We start from the raw sequence: 22,630 nt of genomic DNA, 5'->3' as shown, positions 1-22,630 counted from the left end.
AGACGGTTGCGAATGGTCCTCGCCGATACCCCAGGAGCAACAGTGTCCCTAATTTGCTGGGAAGTGGCGGTGCGGTCCCCTACGGCACTGCGTAGGATCCTACGGTCTTGGCGTGCATCCGTGCGTCGCTGCGGTCCGGTCCCAGGTCGACGGGCACGTGCACCTTCCGCCGACCACTGCCGACAACATCGATGTACTGTGGAGATCTCACGCCCCACGTGTTGAGCAATTCGGCGGTACGTCCACCCGGCCTCCCGCATGCCCACTATAAGCCCTCGCTCAAAGTCCGTCAACTGCACATACGGTTCACGTCCACGCTGTCGCGGCATGCTACCAGTGTTAAAGACTGCGATGGAGCTCCGTATGCCACGGCAAACTGGCTGACACTGACGGCGGCGGTGCACAAATGCTGCGCAGCTAGCGCCATTCGACGGCCAACACCGCGGTTCCTGGTGTGTCCGCTGTGCCGTGCGTGTGATCATTGCTTGTACAGCCCTCTCGCAGTGTCCGGAGCAAGTATGGTGGATCTGACACACCGGTGTCAATGTGTTCTTTTTTCCATTTCCAGGAGTGTATTTGGAGTGTTACTCCACTACAAGTTGTGCAGGAACATCCACTGCGCTGACAGAGTGACTGGTGGTATGATTTCTCAAGCTCCTTCAGTCTTGGTCTGTTCATCTTCGAGTCTGCACGTTATAAGGACTTCCTTGTGCAATATGTGATTCTCTATCCAAACCACTATTTTCATGCGAGATGGGGCGACACCACATGTCGTTTGCGAGACAAACTATTTATTTCGAGAAACCTTCGCTATCGAAAGCATCATCTGTAGGCAATTTCTAGTTGTGTGAACCTCCAGATCCCCTCAAATTAAACACGCGTAACTTCTGGCTGTGGGATACCTGAATGATCTCGTCTGTCAGGGATGTATCCGGACTCTTTATGATCTGAAGGATAGCGTATGACAACAAATAACTTTAATTACACCGGGTATGCCAGTGAGTACCATGTCCTGTTACGGATGCAGCTCATTGCTTAATCGGGGGACCATATTGGACCTATGTTGTAGCTTGTGAGCATATCCTAATAATCGTGCCTGAACCACCGTTATCACCTGTTTGATTGTTCCTCCCCTTTTATTGCACCCACACCGCATTCTGACTGCTTACAGCGCCATAGTTTCACCTGGTGGTAGAAAGTAGAACTTGTTTTTCGAAGTATTCCGTGAGCGCACTTATAAATGAACATACCTAAGGTTCTTCAGAGGCCTGCAACGCATGCAGATTGTACCGCAGCGCTGGGAGCACCATCAGTTTAACTATAACCTCCCAGTACAAGCGAAGGTCGCAAGAAACTACGGTAAGATACATGATGTATGTGAAATGTGTGGTAATGATTGATTGCCACTTAAAGGTGTTTGAAATGGGTGACGCCACAAGCACACCACATCGCTGAGAAAGGTAAATGTTTCGTAATGAGTTAACTATGCCACATTTGTTAACTGATGACCAAAGTAAACTAGAAAAGTAATTTATGAATCAACCTTTGATGAGGATTAAAGCATCCGTCTTCTGTAACCACCACTTCAAGTGACAAACTAAACTGAAATCTAAATAGTGGATGAAAGCAGGTGACTCTGGCACAGAAGAAAGAGATGTAACTATTTTTTACTACTGGGAAGATTATGACCAGGTCTTTAGTGATGCAATGACTTTATTTTACTCATTACCTATAAAGAAGTAGAAAAATAACAAGCGAATGTGACGTTAATCTTCCCACTCACATATAAAAAGTGAGCTCCTACAGAGGCTTCTTGGAATAAAAAACAAATTTATAAAAAGCACTTCAGTACATTGCATCTACAAAAGAAGCAGCTTTTGAGAACAGGAAATCGAGGAATTTCAAGTACGAATAAGTGAATTATCAGCACTCGATTCACATAAAGGTTAATTTTAGATGCAAAACTTTTCAGTCCAATGAATAGTTTCTGGTAGCTGTACATTCCTATTTCGCAGAACTTCTACAACTGCGTGGAATTTGTGCATTGGAAAAACAAACGGTAGGATAAATACATTGTCCCGAAAAGGGACCACATAAAAATAGCGAGTTTTTTTCCAAAAAACATTCTTTCGCTGCCAGAAAAAGAGATTTTTACCTTGTTCTCGTAAGTGTGGCTTTCAGAATTTTCTGGCTGATGTTATAATTGTAAATATCTAAAATCTAATGCACTGATTAACTGATGTTTAAGGAAATGGCATATATGTACAAAACGTACAGACTCTCTCATGAAGTTAAGTGTAATATCTCATCCGGCTACATAAAACACAGCCAATACTTGTAATTGTTCTACCACCTAACATCTTTTCCACTTACTTCGGAAGCCTGTGTCTAATAGCAATCATTCATCAACTACTTTCTATGGTGTTCTTCCTGTTTCTTGTTTAGCAATACGCTTAACCGTGGACGTACGACATTTGAAAATGAAATCTTCCTTTAAATGCTACGACAGTGAGCAGAAACGAACAGACACTTTAGAAATACAATTTCGGCAATCTCTGTTTCCTGTCAGAAATCGTGGGTCAACTGCGTGACCTCTTCGTATAGTTTCGGTTGCTTTCTGGGACGAACAAAACCCATTAATATTTTTCTTATTTAATGTCTGCTCATTTTCAAATCAGAAGCAAGTTCACACCAGACAGGAAAGTAATGCTAATACACGTTTCAGGCATGAAATGCCATGGAATCGGAATGACGAGGTTCACGATTTGGACTGGTGACATGCACACGTGAAATACGCCTTTCAACAATACCAATAGTAATTTCAGGGCTGCGGAATGTCGGGATAGGCTTTTGTCCTGGCGTAGAGCAGTATTTCGGCTACAGGTTTGTTTCTCAAGAGGACAATCCACGAACGTAAAGTGCCCACCTCCAACATCTTGCTCTACCAAATGAAATACTCCACAGTAGCTGCTAACACGAACCCTACTGATCATGTCTGAGAATAGTATGAAACTAGCAGTGCATAGTCGCAGGAACCTTCCTCACACAGGTGATGGTCGCTAGAGGCAGCAGTCGGAGAGATTGGCGCAGCCTGGACCCTGGAGTACCATGTCAAGGAAGTTAAAATGCACGGGATGAAACATCCGTTATTGACCCTCACCCAGTAGCAAATTTCGATTTCACAGCTGTGCAAACGTGGCCAGTTTCTACAGTGCTGTCCTTCTATGTTTTTTTTTGTACTTTTTTTTTACATTTTAGTTTTCCCCATTTTCACTAGGTCTATTTTTTGATCACCTTCGCTCCTTCCATCAAAGTCCAAATATGGCCAGAGACAAGCAGGTGTTGCAAATCTTTGAGTGGCTTTGTAAAGGTTCGATCATGCTGCAGCGTCGCTGCTCGCTGCTGGCACATCACATCTCGATGCCTGGGAGGAGCCTTGTTGCATTTACACTGCAGCTTTGCTGCTCGAAGGCATTAATCACCCTCCAGCTGTTCACATATCGAGCAGAACGCTAGCAGCGTCAATCACGACGCTCTGGAGTGACCCTGAAGCAGCCAAACACGGCTAATGGTTCAGAACGGACAGCGACGATCGCGGATCAAGAAACAAGCCAGGTTGATATCACTTGGTGAGGATCACAGCTGGCAGCAGGGAGAGCAGCGATGGTGGACGTTTAATGGGCCGGCAACATTCAGTGTGTTTCATTCGTCATTGCCGTGCCATGCTGGCAAACAGTGAGCAACGAGTTGGGGGTATAAACGCACCCTAAGGCTATTGTGATTAACAGTCTCGTTGTTGGGATTGATGACTAAGGTAATATCGAATACATATTTTGCTGTCGTCTCTTTATTCAAATGTGTGTGAGTCCTTAAGGGACCAAACGGCAGAGGTCATCGGTCCCTAGACTTACACACTACTTAAACTAACTTAAGCTAACCTATGCTAAGAACAACATACACTCCCATGCCCGAGGGAGCACTCGAACCTCCGGAGGGAGCGGCCGCGCAGTCAGTGACATGGCGCCTCTAACCGCGCGGCCACTCCGTGCTGTCACCTCTTTGGCCAAAGAGAAAGTTAATCTCACTTCATGTTGTGGGAGAAAAAGATTTTCGCTGTAATCATAGTTCCTTGGAAATGGCAGATGTTACATAAAAGCTATAAATCACGAAACACTTATCTTTTACATACGTTAAAGCAAAGGAAAATAACCTCTTGCTTGTTCTAATGATCGAGTAGTTTATGTATTTACACAAGTAGAAAACCTTGTCCGTTCTGTATGGCGTGATGAGGGCAGCTTCGTCACTTCACGTGCTTTGCAGACAAAATCTTCAGTGCCAAAGGATCGTGATGCACATACCTGTAACAAAAATAGCTTGTTAGGTGTGCCAACAGTAACATCTTCATCACCTATTATGATTATTAAGAGTGTGGAAGGACTGGGAAGGACATCGGACTTGCTTTTTTCAAGGGAACCGTCCCAGTATCGGCCTCCAGTATCTAAACCGATGAACCACCCTGCAAGGTGATGTTGCGACAATTGAGAATCATGTCTAGATATAAGTCAAAATACTAGAGAAAAGATATGTTTCTCTCAAGGCCATGTTCTCAAATACTTTAAAGGTAAGAAATAATGTAAGCAAGCTCTGGTAAATTTTAAGATTGACATAAATGAAGAAATTATACTAAATAACTGGACTATGAAAAAGAAAAATGTTCTACGTGGCATTTTTCCATAAAATGCATTTTCAGTGCTACTATGTTCTCAGTGCTCTGTTGCATGCCAAGCCATGGCTAATTTTTCAAATATGTGTTAGTATATGGCGCCTGGCCATCCTAACCTAACGTAACGTAAAGCGCTATTTCTGTACTTGTATTATCACATTTAAAACTTAGAGCCTGAGTATTAATGGCACTTGGAACAAAATCTTCCTTGTTGCTATTTAGTCGAAAACTGTCATTTTTCAGACCGTGGTTGTTTCCAAAATACAATTCGATTCTTGAAAAGAACAAACCAGTAGCTAGCCACAGTTAAGAACGCTATTTATTTACATAAATAGCGTCGTTACCAGTTTCGAACAAATACATCCAGAGACAACTGTTCTCGTTTATTCAGATATTAAATTTGTAATTGTTTACATTATTTGCTCGAAAGATAGCCAACAACGAATCCAAATAGCAAACGTAATATAATCATGAACAGTCGTCTGAAGGTGGACCGGTCTGTTCGCAACCTGACACTGCTTAAATAAATAATATTACTACTAATAATTGATTGCTGTTTTCTTCTTTACAAGAATCTATTTGCAAAAATGTTCTTTTGGCACTAAGAATCAGTCAGTTTCCTTGTATGGAAAGAACACACTTAATAAAATATTTATTTTCAAATTTGTCTCATTTTTTGTGCTGATACGGTGAGCAGCATAATTCTGTTTTATCGGAATACCTTCCGAGTTCTTTGCATAAAAAACAGTGATGTGAGAGCGGAGACGTATTTAGGTTTCTTCATTTTCCTGACGACAGTCGGATGTGACACTTAGAACTTACTTCCATTTTCTCTCTGCGGCTATCTGCCAGTTTGCAAAACATCTCAAATGTTTAGTTTTTCGCTCTTTAATAGATATATACAGGTAGCGTCCGTTCACAAGCCATTTGGATGTTCCTTTTACTTTTATGCACATTATACCCCGATCTTAATAATTGTTTATATTTTATGACGCAAACAGGAACAGCCAAAGTTGCAAGGAGACCAGTTTTTGGCTGCACACGTTCTCAAGTCAACACATGCTAGTCAGGTAAAATGTCCGTCAAAATAACAGTCAATGAAGTGCTTATATTTGCGTATGGTCCCCATTAACGTTCAATAACGTTTAATTGACAAACATTTGTTGGATTGAAAATGGACATAGCGCAAAACCGATCATCGACTAAATAAACGTCCGTTTTAGACGCAACTCTGGCTTTCTCCTTTTGCTTTACAATCTGAAAAATGTGTTACTGTCCCACTATACCCAGCAAGCTGGAGCTATGCAAATGTTCTCATTTTCATTGTCACTGCGTTTACCGTCATCACACATCTTTTCAAAGTAGCAGTTCAAAAGTCCACTCGTAGTAAAATATATTTATAGTAGCCACCCCAAACCGACGGTGGCTGTTTCTTATCTACAAAAACTTTTTTGTATTAGTCTCCAGTCGCACTTTCATTTGATCTATTGGCTGCGGGTTTTGGTACGCAAGTAACGTCATCAGGTCATCCCCAGGCAGTCAGTCGTCAAGCTCGTTTTCCAAGTAAGTGTTCATAGTGTAAGTAGGCTGTTTAGGTTCTTACATTGGTAACGCCACCACCACGTAGCGCTCTGTATGAAAATCACTGGCTGTGCTGTGTGGAGTCTGTGGCTGGGTGGCATTGTTGGAATTTGCTATTGTAGTGTTGGGCAGCTGACTATTAACAGCGTGTAGCGTTGCGCAGTTGGAGGTGAGCCGCCAGCAGTGGTGGATGTGGGGACAGAGATGGCGGAATTTTGAGAGCGGACGATCTGGACGTGTGTCCATCAGGAAGAGTAAATTTGTAATATTGGATATCATGGACTAATATATATATTATGACTTTTGAACACTATTAAGGTAAATACATTGTTTGTTCTGTATCAAAATCTTTCTTTTGCTAACTATGCTTATCAGTAGTTAGTGCCTTCAGTAGTTAGAATCTTTTATTTAGCTGGCAGTAGTGGCGCTCGCTGTATGGCAGAAGTTCGAGCAATGTAGATTTTTGTGAGGTAAGTGATTTGTGAAACGTATAGGTTAATGTTAGTCAGGGCCATTCTCTTGTAGGGATTATTGAAAGTCAGACTGCGTTGCGCTAAAAAATAATGTGTGTCAGTTTATTACAGTCATGTATAATTTTTCTAAGGGAACGTTTCAATAGGCCCATACAAGGTGTTCCAAAGCCTTTGGCCGAACGTCCAGGAGTGATACGTCACCTCATGTGGAACTACTTTTGTTAGAGACAATATGTCCACTGACGCTTTCGAGAAACATTAGGCTTCCGTTAGTATTTGCCGGCTCTTGACGACAGCTTTCACCGAATATCTGGGACTACTAACCAGTTGTGCGGCATATTACCAACCGCAGTAAATTGATTCTCGGATTTCAGCAAGAAAACTTCGAGTATCTGTAAGCAGAGAAAGACTTCTGGAAGTGAATCACGAAACTCATTTCTCTGCGGCCTACTGCCTTTCAAGCAGAACAGTAACAGGATGACAGACAATACACATCGCACACGAGCACTGCAATGTGCCTGCAGCCGGCCACCTCTCAGGACAATACCCATTACAAAGAGCTAATGTGACATCAAAGAACATTTTGTCTCTAACAGAAGTTATTCCTTATGGTGCAATCTATCACCGCTAAACGTTTGTCGGAAGGCCTCTGAAACACCCTGTATACGACGTATTTATGCTAAACACCCACATGGGAGCTTCACGACTGCACACCAGGGGATGGTCTGACGATGGTACTTGGTACCTAACCATGTTGGGAATATACAGGGTGAATAGTATTTAAACCGACAAACTCTGGGAGGTTGTAGGGGACATCAAAACAAATATTTTTCCCTAATGTCATTTTTTCCTATGAGGATTATTTAAACCAGTGGAGGTCATATTACGCTCTTCAGTTCTTAGAGGCCGTATTACGGTTGTTAGAGGGCGTATTACGCTCTTCAGTTGTAGGCAACTGCTGTCCACCAGTGTAGTAGTGCATTGTCTTTGTTTACTAATGGATCGATACACCTGGAGTGAGTACACTGATATGGTTGGTGAGTACTACGTAGCACACCGCAAGGGACGAGCTGTACAGCGGGTTTATCAACAACAATATCCTAATCGCCGTATCCAGCATCATATGACTTTTGCTGCTGTGTACCAACGTCTGCGTGAGACCGGGTCATTTAGCAGATTAACTGGATAGGGACGTCGCCACACAGCAAGAACGCTGCAATTTGTGGAAGTTGCTGGAAGACGTCCCGCTCGCTATAAGACAACACATGTGTTTCCAACATGACGGGGCGCCGGCACATTTCAGTCGTCGTGTGCGTCGATTCCTGGACCGACGGTTCCCAGCAACGTGGATTGGCAGAGGTGGTCCTGTATCATGGCCTGCTCGATCCCCAGATTTGTCGCCTCTCGACATTTTGTGTGGGGAGAGATGCGCAACCTTGTTTAGGCAACTCCTGCTGCATCTGAAAAGGATCTGGTTGCCCGGATAGTAGCAGCAGCAGGAACAATTTAGGATACTCCTGGGGTTTTTGCCCGTGTCAGACAGAATATGATCCGACGGTTTAACCTTTGTTTACGTGTCAATGGAGGCATTTTTGAAAATCTACTGCAATTGAAATTGGGTTGTGTTAATGTGTTGTCTCTTGGTCATAAAAAATGGAAAAGTGTTTGTTGATTTGATTAATTTGCGGCCAGATAAATCTTCCTCTACCGGTTTAAATACTCCTCATAGGAAAAAATGGCATTAGGGAAAAATATTTGTTTTGATGTCCCCCACAACCTCCCAGAGTTTGTCGGTTTAAATACTTTTCACCCTGTGTGTTAATTTTCATCTACCCTTCCACTAATTAATAGTTCATACTAGCAAGTTCTCGGTAGTGTGATTCGTACCATTAAGTTCTCGGTGTAATACTGGCCAGCCTCTGCTCACTGAGTAAACGAGTGAATTAGGTGATATTTTCCGCAACGAAACGATACACGGCAAACGTGATGTGTGGAACAGGCAAATATTGATATAAGTCGTTACAGACCATTATTCTTTCTGGGTGAGTTTTCCTTTACTCGTAACATTTCAGCTGGTCAGAGGTCAGTGTATCTTGACAGGATAGGGTGGTGAAAAATTGTGTCACAAAATTTTAGCCCTGGATAGCTGATGCCAGCAGGAACCAAAATTACTAATGTTGTGTAGGTTGACTACGCACCATTTTTACACTACGGAAACTTGCCGCCACGCCCTCCGATTGGCCGTGGGAGTGCCCAGTGGCAGTTCGTCGGTTGACGCCTTGACGGGCAACGCTACAGTTGTCGGCAATGCCAGGAATCTTTGAAAGAATTCGGCAAAACACCGTTCGACTTTACCAAGCTTGTGTCACGCCAGAGGGTTACCAGTTCGAACACCTGCTTTGAGTAAACAATGTCTTAGCTACAAAAAAGGCCCCTTTCAGGGCCGACACAATTCGTAAAAGGCTTTCTGTAAGCGAACTAACAGATGTTGACGGGTTTATTCCCGGTACGTCTTATCATGAAACTCCAATGGATGTGTCGCGACCCCGGCGGATTTGCCCTCAGGCCCCGGCAGTGGATGGCTGGCATGCTACCACCGAGCGTGCGGGTGGCCTTGGATACATAGCGTTCTCCAGCAGGCAAAGCATTCGCGGTCATGCGTTGCCCAGAGCATCCGGCAACAGGGCAAACCGGCGGCCAATCGAAGCGCGTGGCGCAAAGTTTTCGTAGATTAAGAACTGTGCGTTGTCAACCTACACAACATTAGTAATTTTGGTTCCTACTGGCATCAGCTATCCAGGGTTAAAATTTCGTGGCACAATTTTTCTCCTCCCTGTATATTTGTGTTTGTGTGTTGCCTTTTCTCTTCAGTTCACTAATTTTGTTTCATTATTTCCTAATATCTCCTAAAGGAAAGAAAACAGTACCCCATGCAGAAACTTATGCACTATTTTAATACCTTCTTCCCTACGCTTCTGGCAATTTGCTCTTCGTCATTCCCGCATTCTAATTGGAGAGCTATTACTATGTTTAAGGATTGTTGGATGATGTCAGTGGTTGTCGTTTCGAGATACATGTCCCCAAAGCACTCGGATGTGACTTGCGTACTTGATGCGACAGTTTTTTCAACTGGAAAAAAGGAGCTCTAGAAATGTACTATAGTTTACATTGTGACTTAGACGTGTACTACATGTAGCTTGCATTCGTCCTTACCGGTGGCGCACTAGAAACGATGGGAGAAATATCGCAGATACGGATCTGGAAGGAAGTGTTTGTTGGGACTTTCTTTTGAGTTGTTGGTAACCAGTGGTGCACAACAGACGCATTTGCTTGAGCTGGCCTACACTTTGTCGATACATGTACTGCACGATGCGCCCGTTGCTGTGTTTGCTCTACCCGTCATGAATCAAAATCGACGAAGTGTCAAGCTGTCTGAGCAGCTCGAAAGCTACAGCTGTTGACGTGTTCTTCTACAACGTTGTCCACCACAAATGCTTTTAGGTCTGAAAGTTACGAACGTTTACGGCTACTTCGGAGGACGAACAAAGCTCGGCTGGCATTGGTCACGGGGCCAACGCGCGGGGAGTGTTTGGTCAGAAGGTGTCGTTCTGCGCGGCAAACCGCAGACCCGTATTGCCTCCGCAAATTGAGAGTAATAGCGGCTGCGTCGCAGGTGAGGGGTGCGAACTTATGAAAGGGCGCTTAACGCGGCAAAGTAGCGCAGTTACGTCCGTTTCAACAGCAGTTCAGGTGACTTACGACCAAAGTTCCGCTGTTGCTGTAGGAATGTGACAGCCGAGAGGCATTTGGTAGCGGACGTTGCGTTAATGCTCTTTCCTCGGGACCTCTAACGGGCTGTTATTTACACCTGTCTAGACGTGACGATTAATTTAACCTCTGGACCTAGAATCTTGTTGACGTCTACGTTAAAAACAAATGTTACACCGCTGGCGTTACGCGCGCTGTGTATCACTTTATTGAATATTTCTAGCAAGAATGAAATCGTTTGTTGTATGTCATAGATCATTGACTGAAGCAGAAGAGCAAAATTTTATATCACTCAATACCTTCGAAAGAAATGTAAAAGTGCGCAGCTCGTGGTCGTGTGGTAGCGTTCTCGCTTCCCGCGCCCGGGTTCCCGGGTTCGATTCCCGGCTGGGTCAGGGATTTTCTCTGCCTCGCGATGACTGGGTGTTGTGTGATGTCCTTAGGTTAGTTAGGTTTAAGTAGTTCTAAGTTCTAGGGGACTGATGACCATAGATGTTAAGTCCCATAGTGCTCAGAGCCATTTGAACCATTTTTTTGAAATGTAAAACAGTATAGGTCTACGTGTCACATCTAATCCGGATTAAATACCGAGCTTACAATGGAATCAAAAAATGGCTCTGAGCACTATGGGACTTAACATCTGTGGTCATCAGTCCCCTAGAACTCAGAACTACTTAAACCTAACTAACCTTAGGATATCACACACATCCATGCCCGAGGCAGGATTGAACCTGTGACCGTAGGGGTCACGCGGTTCCAGACTGAAGCGCCTAGAACCGCACCACCACACCGGCCGGCTACGATGGAATCCTCCACCGTCTATGTCAATAACAACTAACTGTCGTGGCTGCCATAGACGGCTGGTAATTGCTCTGCGTACATCTTAATTATGCCATTTTGCCAGAGACTGTTTTCATGTCTTCACTGGTGCTCTGGCGCTCTCGCAGTGAACGTACACAAATCAGCGCAAGGTTTTGCGTCTTCTGAGCCTCCAGAGCTCGCATCCACGCACTACAAAGATTATAGCCACTGTCCCTATTAAGACGTCCTTTCACATTCTAATTATACTGCTTCTTTATAAACAGAATCCCAGTACGTAGTAGCGCAGGAAAATATTTTAGTTTCACCAACTATTACTTTGTGTCTATTTGCGAGACTGTGTTCAACAAATACTGATTTCTCAAGTTAATGTACGATTGGTGTTCTACAAGAATCGGTTAACATGTAGATACTGACCGAAATAAGTGCTTCCGCGCGCACAAGGAAGTTTGTAAATTCATGGTATCCTGAGAACAACACTGTCCTTAACCGGATGCAGCATCTCCTTTATCTTCTTGGGTAGCCAGAAAAGAGAGTTTATGCCTCTTCTTCCCACAGTCTTAACTATTTTGCTAGAACTAGCACCGCAGATACGAAAAAGTGAAATCGGCTGATCGTCTCCTGATTAACCAACAGTTCGCGTTTTCGTTCCTTGGAGAGCGCTACCTTTGTATCTCAATTCCCCAGCCATTTTTTCGGAATAAGTCACAGCCTCGACAGTCAGTTGTTTCTGAAGAAGACGACGGAAGACTTCGTCTAAAGCTCGACATTTTACCCAGATCTGACGCGGACAAGTAAGTCGAGAATGTTTTATAAAACGCTGTTGTCGCGAGAAATTTCAATCTCCTAGCTCCGAAGAACGTTCGCGAAAATGGATTGTTGTTCAGCATGTGAACAAAAAACTAAAACACTATGCAGTGTCCCGCAGTCTGGTGTTAGCGCAGAGATTTGGTCTCAGACAGTTTCATACTCTCAGATAGTTCTTGGAGAATTGTTTACAGCAGGGCCGAATTTCCGCTGATGGCTACTGTCTTGCAAGTACTTTTATTAAATGTCAGACAGTCTTCCGAGAGTAGGTGTGGGGAGCGTTTACCCACAGCATGGAATGCGAGTCTGTGAGAGATGAAGGATCACTCTCCACGAGATTTTGTAGTCGTAGCTCTGTGCGTGAAGGGAGAATTTTCCTATTGGATAAGAGAGTGGATTAGGCTACGGAGCACGCAAGAATGCTAAAAATGTTTCAAATGGCGCTAAGCTCTATGGGACTTAACATCTGAGGTCATCAGTCCCCTAGAACTTAGAACTACTTAAACCTAACTAACCTAAGGACATAACACACATCCATGCCCGAGGCAGGATTCGAATCTGCGACAGTAGCATCAGCGCGCTTCCGGACTGAAGTGCCTAGAACCGCTCGGCCACAGCGGCAGGCACGAGAATCCCATTGTAAAGCTTGAGATCGAAGATCCACAACATTACCGAAATTTTACGAGAGTGAGAGAGATGGATGAAATATTCCTTATAACTGTCATCCAGAATTGGCACGCGAGACTTTATAACGCGTAAATCCGTTAGTGTTGAAGACAGATTGCTTATGACGCTAAGATTTGTAGCATCAGGTACGTTTATTTTCTTCAGTGTTTTGCTAAGTAATAATTGCAATGAAACATACTAGGTATCATCTTCGTACCCATACTCGTTCTACAGCCAATTTAGGCGGACATCTGATAAATGTAACATTTCCAGATATATGTTTATTTGAACGTTTTTACTTGTATTGAGTTAAGTAACCATTCGTAAATTCCTGAAGGTCTTTTGTTGACCTGCTAATATAATAATAAAATCAATGAATACCACGTAATAAAAAGTTGAATTTAAATGTTAATTTTCCGAGTTACAGAAGGATGACTTTCAAAAATTACTTGAATTGTTTCGTTATGTTATAAAACAACTTTGCCTGACCCCTTACACTGTGGACATTCTGGGAAATTTTTTCTGTGGATGTGTTAAAAAGTGTAAACATTTCAGTCAACAAACTCTGCTTCTTATCTCGATTCTGGTCGCTGATCTTTCTTCGTACATACCAACTAAATGCACAACTTCGTCCTCTGTCCACTTCCTGTCAGCTTTCTTCACCAAACATTTTTCTTTCTCTTTTTTTTTTTTTTTTTTTTTTTTTTTTAGCGATGCGTCGTAAACATTCATTTCACCGCGAGTATCCATCGCGACTGTACTCCCAACTATCCCGAAAATTCAGGGACACGTTTACGGGACAAGTTAGTTTCAATGGCGTATTAGATAATGCGCTGGCCTCTCACTCATGTTAACGTACGAACAAGGTTCCTCAATGACAATTTTTTCCGGTTTATTAATTCTGTATGGTATGTGAGTGGTATTCCTGTAACTTTTTCGCTGCGTTGCACTGCTTAAGCCCAGAACTGTAAATACGCCAATTGCTCGTGCAGTCCGTGTAGAACGTAGAACGGGCGATTTATTCACTCAGAAGCACGGCATGACCACAAATTATGTCTCAAGATATGCAGTTTCTTGAGTACTTTCACTGAATGCGTGGATGAGTACAGCGTTGAACTGTGATAAACGGCCCAAATACGATAGCTCACCACTTACAAAAGACTCTCAGCCCTTCATTCGCTACACCGGAGCAGCTTCATGGCGGGTTCACCAGTTAAGATGAAATCCACTGTCCTTGATGGTTTGGTTTGGTTGTTTGGGGAAGGAGACCAGAGAGCGTGGTCATCGGTATCATCGGATTAGGGAAGGATGGGGAAGGAAGTCGGCCGTGCCCGTTCAGAGGAACCATCCCGGCATTTGCCTGGAGTGATTTAGGGAAATCACGGAAAACATAAATCAGGATGGCCGGACGCGGGATTGAACCGTCGTCCTCCCGAATGCTCACTGTCCTTGATGATTAGGTTCTTTTGTTGTCGGATATCAGTGACAAGTTCCAAAAGAAAGCTGTGTTATTAAAAGTTTTTGTATCTCTATCTCAGGGGTAGCCACGACGTGGCTAGCGAGCCACATGCGTGTCTAGTTTCAGTGTAATTAAATAAAGTATATAAATAAATAGAGTACAAAACTAATAAAATTTTAAACAAGTAAGAAGAAAATGATAAAAACTAATATAGTGTGTAATAAAAATACACGGCACAAATTGCAGGACACATACCGCACATGTAGACGAAGAAACCATTTTATATTAACATGGGTCTCGAAACGCTGTGTTTCCATGTTACAACTCATTTTATTGAGCTTATTAATCACGGGAAACACACACACGCACGGAGTACACCACTGTACCACATGCAACTCCTTCTCACACGAGAGTTCAAAACGCTCTCCATTGGGCATTGGTAAATGCATCAACTCGCCGTCGTGGTGCATCTCTGATGCACTGACGTATCATTCGAATATTGCGTATCGTTTCGCAGTCTTCCATAATACGGGCACAGAAACTGTGAACATCTTGTACTGGGTTCCCGTACACAAGAGCTTTACGACCGCCTCACAAATAAAAGTCCGGAGAGCGTGGAGGCAGGCAGTCGGTCCACCTCTATCTACCCATCTTTAACCGAATCTATTATTTAGAAGAGAACGGTCAGTAACACTAAAATGAGGAGGTGCTCCATCGTGCATGAAGGTTATGTTTTGCCACACAGCTAAAGGCACATCTGCTAACAGATTGTATAGAGCATTCTCTACGAAGTTGTGATAGCTTTGTCCGTTGAACCTGGGTGGAAGAAAGTGAGGCCCTACAAGAAACCAACAATGCCGGCCCAAAAATTGAGCGGAAATCTTCGTTGATTACTTTCTTCAACTGTTGCATTACTTTCAACTGTTGCATGAGGATTGCCAGTTGCCCATACATGAAGATTGTGAAAATTTACAATCTGATCTCGTTGAAACTCGTTGGAGAAAATGAGTTTACAGACTCATCTTCATGTAACATAATTTCTTCGACTACGTCTGAGGAATGTGTCTGCAATTCGTGCCGTGCATGTTCATTAGACTCTGTATTTAGCCGTGTCCTCGCCGGGCGCACCGCACCGCGCACAAAAGCGCTCCTGGAAGAAAGGATATTGCCGAGATATGGCTTTGCCACAGCCTGGGGGATCTTTCCAGCGGAGTGTGTTGCGAGGGCGTCACTAAAAATGGAAAACGACAAACGCCGACCAAACAGTGTCGAACCATTTCCTTTGATGTACCGAAACTTCCGTGGACTTATTTGTTGTTGCGCAGTGCGGCACGGCCAGCATGAATACGGCTTTGATACAAAGCCTTCTTGTCGATTTGAACATGCTACAACGCTACGGCATGCCACTGCGGCCAAGTAGCAGCACGAATAGAAGTGCGGCAGTCAGTGCCCAGTCACATTCGTAGGTACTAACATGCTTACTTTTCTCATTGTTTAACTGAACTTGTGAATATTGCTGGTATCCAAAAAGTTACAATGTAATCTAAGAAGCGTAAATACGAAAAAGAGAGGAGAATGTTCGATGAAGAGTGGGAGAAGCAATTTCTTTTTGTAAAGGGAAAGGAAACTGTGTCTTTTCTGTCAAACAACAGTGTCACAGTTCGAGGTCAGTAATCTCAAACGCCATTATACAGTTAACCACAGTGGTTTCGGGAATGTTTTTCCTCTTGGTACTCAGTTAAGGGGATCAAAACTGTCATCATCAAAAATTTCAAGGATAGAAGCTCGCTTCGTCTTGGCTTTTAACATTGGAAAATCAAAGACACCTTACACAGATGGGGAGTTTGTAAAGGTTAGTATTGAACAAGATGTTTCTATTTCAGATTCCGAAAATAAAATACAAAAACTGGTTGACTGAATTCCCGCTTCTAGACATAAAATAGAGAGGTCAGTTTCTGCTATGAGTGATAATAATCCAAATAACTTGCAAAAAAATTTAAGTGACTGCTCAACAATTAATCTGGATTTGGATTTCTGATCATTTTTGCACCACTTGGAAATCTTATCAAGATTTGATAGAATATTTATGCAGCCTCTTTCAGACGGTACTTCATTATAGATAACTGCGTCATCTACAAACAGTCTGTGGTTACTATTAATATGGTACGCAAGATCATTAACATCAAAGATGTGCAGTAAGGGTCCCAACACACTTCCCTGGGACGCACTCAAAATTACTTCTACATCTGATGACGCATCTCCATCCAAAATAACGTGCTGTGTCTTCTCTGCCAAAAAGTCCCCAATATAGTCACAAATTTCACTTGATAGCCCAAATGATCTAACTTTGGACCATAAGCATAGGTGTGGTACTGCATTTACCTGACGGCCTTGATCAAAAACTTTCAGTACGTCATGTGAAAAAATTAAGCGTTGAGTTTCACATAATTGGTGTTTTTGGAATCCTCCCTTGCTGACTGGTTTTGATCAGGTCATTCTGTTCATGAAACGTCATTGTGCTTAAGTTGAGAGTATCTTCTATGATTTTACAACAAATCGATGGCAAAGATGTAGGATGGTAGTTGTGTAGGTCACTTCTACTACCCTTCTTGGAGACAGGTGTGACCTGTGCTTTCTTCCAACTACTATTCATGGTCTTTTGTGCGAGGGATCTACGATGGATTATATTTAGTGGAGGGGCTAACGCAGCCGTATATTCAATATAGAATCTAATTGGGATTAAATCGGGTCCTGGAGCTTGGCTCAGTTTTAAAGACTTCAGCTGTTACTCAACACCACTGACACTAATATTGATTTCACTCATCTTTACAGTGGCACGAGGATTAAATTGACGCAATTATTCTGGGTTTTCTTTTGTAAAGGGACATTTGGAAACATAGTTAAGCAATTTAGCTTCTTCTTTGCTAGCTTCAATTCTAATTCCCGTCTCATTCACTAGGGACCGGACACTAACTTCGGTGCTATTAACACCCTTTATATAAGACCAGAATTTCCTTGAGTTCTGTGAAAGATTATTTGACAATATTCCGCTGCGGTAGGTAGCGAAGGCTTCAAACATGGCTCTCTTGACAGCCGAACGCGTTTCATTCAGCCCCTCTCCATCTGTAGTCATATGCTTTGTTTTACTCTATTATGCAGTTGTGTCTGCTTTTTTAGAAGGTTTTTAACAATGACTGCAAATAATGGATGGTACCTCCCATTATGAACTGATCATTATTAACTGTTCAACTATTCTTTAAACATGAGCCATAATTCCTCTACAAGGTCTTGCTCTATGCTGGATGCTTCAAGTTCCTCATTCCGAGATGACTCTACTGATGTTGTATCTAGTTTATTGAACATACACCATTGGCCATTAAAATTACTACACCAATAAGAAATGCAATGATAAACGGGTATTCATTAGACAAATATATTATACTAGAACTGACATGTGATTACATTTTCACGCAATTTGGGTGCATAGATCCTGAGGAATCAGTACCCAGAACAACCACTTGTGGCCGTAATAACGGCCTTGATACGCCTGGGCATTGAGTCAAACAGAGCTTGGATGGCGTGTACAGGTACAGCTGCCCATGCAGCTTCAACACGATACCACAGTTCATCAAGAGTAGTGACTAGCGTATTGTGACGAGCCAGTTGCTCGCCCACCATTGATCAGACGTTTTCAATTGGTGAGAGATCGGGAGAATGTGCTGGCCAGGGCAGCAGTCGAACATTTTCGTATCCAGAAAGGCCAGTACAGGACCTGCAACATGCGGTCGTGCATTATCCTGCTGGATGTAGGGTTTCGCAGAGATAGAATGAAGGGTAGAACCACGGGTCGTAACACATTTGAAATGCAACGTCCACTGTTCAAAATGCCATCAATGCGAACAAGAGGTGACCGAGACGTGTAACCAATGGCACCCCATAGCATCATGGCGGGTGATACGCCAGTATGGTGATGACGAATACACGCTTCCAATGTGCGTTTACAGCGATGTCGCCAAACGCGGATGCGCCATCGTGATGCTAAAAACAGAACCTGGATTAATCCGAAAAAATGACGTTTTGCCATCCGTGCACCCAGGTTCGTCGTTGAGTACACCATCGCAGGCGCTCCTGTCTGTGATGCAGCGTCAAGGGTAAACGCAGCCATGGTCTCCGAGCTGATAGTCCATGCTGCTGTAAACGTCGTCGAACTGTTCGTGCAGATGGTTTTTGTCTTGCGAACGTCCCCATCTGTTGAGTCAGGGATCGAGACGTGGCTGCACGATCCATTACAGCCATGCGGATAAGATGCCTGTCATCTTGACTGCTAATGATACGAGGCCGTTGGGATCCAGCACGGCGTTCCGTATTACCCTGCTGAACCCACCGATTCCATATTCTGCTAACAGTCATTGGATCTCAACCAGCGCGAGCAGCAATGTCGCGATACGATAAACCGCAATCGCGATTGGCTACAATTCGAGCTTTATCAAAGGCGGAAAAGTGATGGTACGCATTTCTCCTCCTTACACGAGGCATCACAACAACGTTTCACCAGACAACACCGGTCAACAGCTGTTTGTGTATGAGAAATCGGTTGGAAACTTTCCTCATGTCAGCAAGTTGTAGGTGTCGCCACCGGCTCCAACCTTGTGTGAATGCTCTGAAAAGCTAATCATTAGCATATCGCATCATCTTCTTCCTGTCGGTTAAATTTCACGTCTGTAGCACGTCATCTTCGTGGGGTAGCAATTTTAATAGCTAGTAGTGTATATATCTTTTTGCTTGTTTTAGTTGTCCTTACTGCTTTGGTAATCATTCTTGCGACCACTGTGTCATGGTCACTGATACCAGTTTCTCTATGGATATTCTGAAAGACGTTCCCCAACTGAATGTCGGATGATCAGTCTCCACCTATGATTACAGTGTGATTGGGGAACTTACGTACAAGTAAACTGAGGTTTTCTCTGAGGCTTTCGCTTACATTTGGAGATAGGTCTGGTGGGTGATAGAAGGATCTTGTTATCATTTTATGCCCACCCCTGATACTGAGTCTTGCCGAAAGAAGCTCACACGAAGTTTCAGTTTCTGTATTGGTGGTTTTCAGTTTCTTGACTACAGCGACAAGTATATCGCCTCCATTTCCCGTTAGCCTATCCTTTCGATATACAATTCAAGTTTCCCCAAAAATCTCACTGCTATCAATTTCATGTTCCACCAACTTTCTGTACTTGTTCATTAGATAGGAACGATCCATGTTTAGATTTGATAAACTTGAGTGTTGTGTACAGTGATTCACACATATAAGTGGTCGCAAAAATAGAGATCAATCTCTTGGCACACTGTCTTGTTAGTGGATGTCTTTATTCTAGAACCATCTCCCAAAACAGCTAAAGAACCCTACTCCTTTGTCCTCTTGAAGTTCCAGTAGCTACAACGGCACAGCTGCGAAGCCTTAGTAACTGATGGCGAAATGGGACAGCCATATTCTCACAATAGCAACGAGGAAAGGATTTTCCAAGAATGAAACTCAATGTTTAAGTGCCCTCAGATCGCTAAACCAGACATTTATGTCTTCAGAAAACCCATATATTCCGCTTAAGTAATCATCTTGCATCTACACCTTTACTAAAGGACTGCTTTCTGTAATTTTCTTCATCCATATGAAATGAGCAAATGTTTTAATCTGTAAGTCTGTCCGAAAGAGTCGTAATTTATTATGAAAGCTGAACACAGGCTGCACTAAATCAGAAATAAGTTTATCTCTTCCTTGTAATAATATTTCAGTGTTTGCAAAAGCTGAACAACGTAAGTAAAAAAGGCTCTATGTAATAGCCAATGTGGTTTATCAAGCCGAGGGGAAGTTTTTCCTTTTCTTGCAGAAATTGCCTGACTGAGTGCAGTAACTGGAAAAATCTGAGTATTACTAACTGATAGCTATCTAACTAACGATATCAGGACGCGTCATCAGGAACGTCGCCATTGCTGATTTCTTCTATGAAGGAGTTGAATTGTCAGTATGTTTTGGCATTTGAGCAAATTTAACTCACAATTTTTAGCACCGCCTGCATAACAAGTGGATATTGAAATGATAATTAAATGGACACCCTAGCTGCAAACAGGCGTTGATGTACTTCATTGGGGACATGTTGAAAATGTGTGCCCCGACCGGGACTCGAACCCGAGATCTCCTGCTTACACGGCAGACGCTCTATCCATCTGAGCCACCGCGGGCACAGAGGATAGTGCGTCTGCAGGGACTCATCCCTTGCACGCTCCCCGTGAGATCCACATTCCCAACATGTCCACACCACTACATTCGTAGTGCGCCTAATAGACGTTTGCCCATCATACTCATTACTCGTGGCAGATTAATCTACCAAGTCCCGTACGAGTTCGGGCGTAGCGTGTGCGTTCGCACAAGAAGGTCAATGGCCGGGAAGCCATATTTTTTATCTATATATGACGGTAGTATCTGTTCCCGAAAGAACAGTTACCGTGGATGACCATGCAGCTTTGCTAGAAATGAAATGATAATTAAATGGACACCCTAGCTGCAAACAGGCGTTGATGTACTTCATTGGGGACATGTTGAAAATGTGTGCCCCGACCGGGACACGAACCCGGGATCTCCTGCTTACATGGCAGACGCTCTATCCATCATTTCATTTCTAGCAAAGCTGCATGGTCATCCACGGTAACTGTTCTTTCGGGAACAGATACTACCGTCATATATAGTTAAAAAATATGGCTTCCCGGCCATTGACCTTCTTGTGCGAACGCACACGCTATGCCCGAACTTGTACGGGACTTGGTAGATTAATCTGCCACGAGTAATGAGTATGATGGGCAAACATCTATTAGGCGCATTACGAATGTAGTGGTGTGGACATGTTGGGAATGTGGATCTGACGGGGAGCGTGCAAGGGACAAGTCCCTGCAGACGCACTATCCTCTGTGCCCGCAGTGGCTCAGATGGATAGAGCGTCTGCCGTGTAAGCAGGAGATCTCGGGTTCGAGTCCCAGTCGGGGCACACATATTCAACATGTCCCCAATGAAGTACATCAACGCCTGTTTGCAGCTAGGGTGTCCATTTAATTATCATTTCATTTCTAGCAAAGCTGCACGGTCATCCACGGTAACTGTTCTTTCGGGAACAGATACTACCGTCATATGTAGTTAAGTGGATATTGAAAATATTTAGATTCTACATGTTCTGGCTTTAAAATTGTGCATTTCACAAAATGAAAAGAAAACGTAGTATCCTAACATTATAATATCAACGAGTCACAGTTGGACTCTGCCAATCACGCAAATACCTGGATGTAATACTTAGTAGGGACATGAAATGGAGTGATCACATAGGATCGTTTGTGAGGAAAGCACGTGGTAGACTTCGGTTTATTGATAGAAAACTGGGGAAGAGCGATAGTCTACAAAGCAGTTTGCTTCCAAATCACTTGTGCACCCATTCAAGAATGTTCTTGAAGCGTGTGGAAACCGTACCAAACAAGACTAAAAGGGGATACTGAACATACACAGAGAAAGGTAGCACGAATGGTCACAGGTTCGTTTCACACGTGAGAAAGTGTTACAGACATGCTGGAGAAACTGATCTGGCAAACTCCTGAAGGTAGACGTAAACTATCCCGAGAAAGTCCAGTAACAAAGTTTCAAGAAACGGCTTTGAATGATAATTCCACGAACATAGTACAAGCCCCTATGTATTGCTCTCATACGTATCATGAGGCCCAGATTACAATAATTACAACTCCCTATAAGGTATTCAAACAATCACTCTTCCCACGCTCCTTACGTGAATGGAACGGAAAGAAACCCTGCTAATTGGTACAATGGGACGTACCCTCTAACATGCACATCAAGGAGGTTCGTAGAGTATGGCTATAGATGTAGATGCAGATTTAAGTGAACTTGTGCGAACTGCACTCACCAATTATCAGCTAGTTTTCAATAAAAAAAGGCTCTGAGCACTATGTGACTTAACTTCTGAGGTCATCAGTCCCCTAGAACTTAGAACTACTCAAACCTAACTGACCTAAGGACATCACACACATCCATGCCCAAGGCAGGATTCGAACCTGCGACCGAGTTTGCAATAAGCTCGGAGCAAAAGTAAACACTCGAAAAAGCACACAACAAATTTATCTTCCAATTTCTCGCTGTGTAATAAAATAGTTCAACAATGTTACTTCTAAAATATTGTTTCTTCACTGATGTTAATGTTTAGTACCTTAAAACTGCAACTCGCTTCGAAGCACCTTTATAAGTTCGCGATTGGGAAAGGTAACGTAAATGGTAATCCCTGCCCTATATAT

The 22,630-nt window shown here is 43.2% G+C and overlaps 1 protein-coding gene and 1 non-coding gene across 3 annotated transcripts in view; both read right to left on the bottom strand.

Moving 5' to 3' along the window:
- Positions 1-22,630, bottom strand: part of LOC126484068 (hemicentin-2-like) — a 1,942,222-nt gene that overhangs the window by 1,363,362 nt on the left and 556,230 nt on the right. The gene's annotated exons all lie outside the window — the stretch shown is intronic.
- Trnat-ugu (transfer RNA threonine (anticodon UGU)) lies at positions 20,454-20,528 on the bottom strand. Its single transcript has one exon. It is a non-coding gene; the product is annotated as a tRNA-Thr (tRNA).

The sequence above is a fragment of the Schistocerca serialis genome, chromosome 6, assembly GCF_023864345.2.
Source record: "Schistocerca serialis cubense isolate TAMUIC-IGC-003099 chromosome 6, iqSchSeri2.2, whole genome shotgun sequence".
NCBI lineage: Eukaryota > Metazoa > Arthropoda > Insecta > Orthoptera > Acrididae > Schistocerca > Schistocerca serialis.
This window is presented reverse-complemented; position numbering and strand designations above follow the sequence as displayed.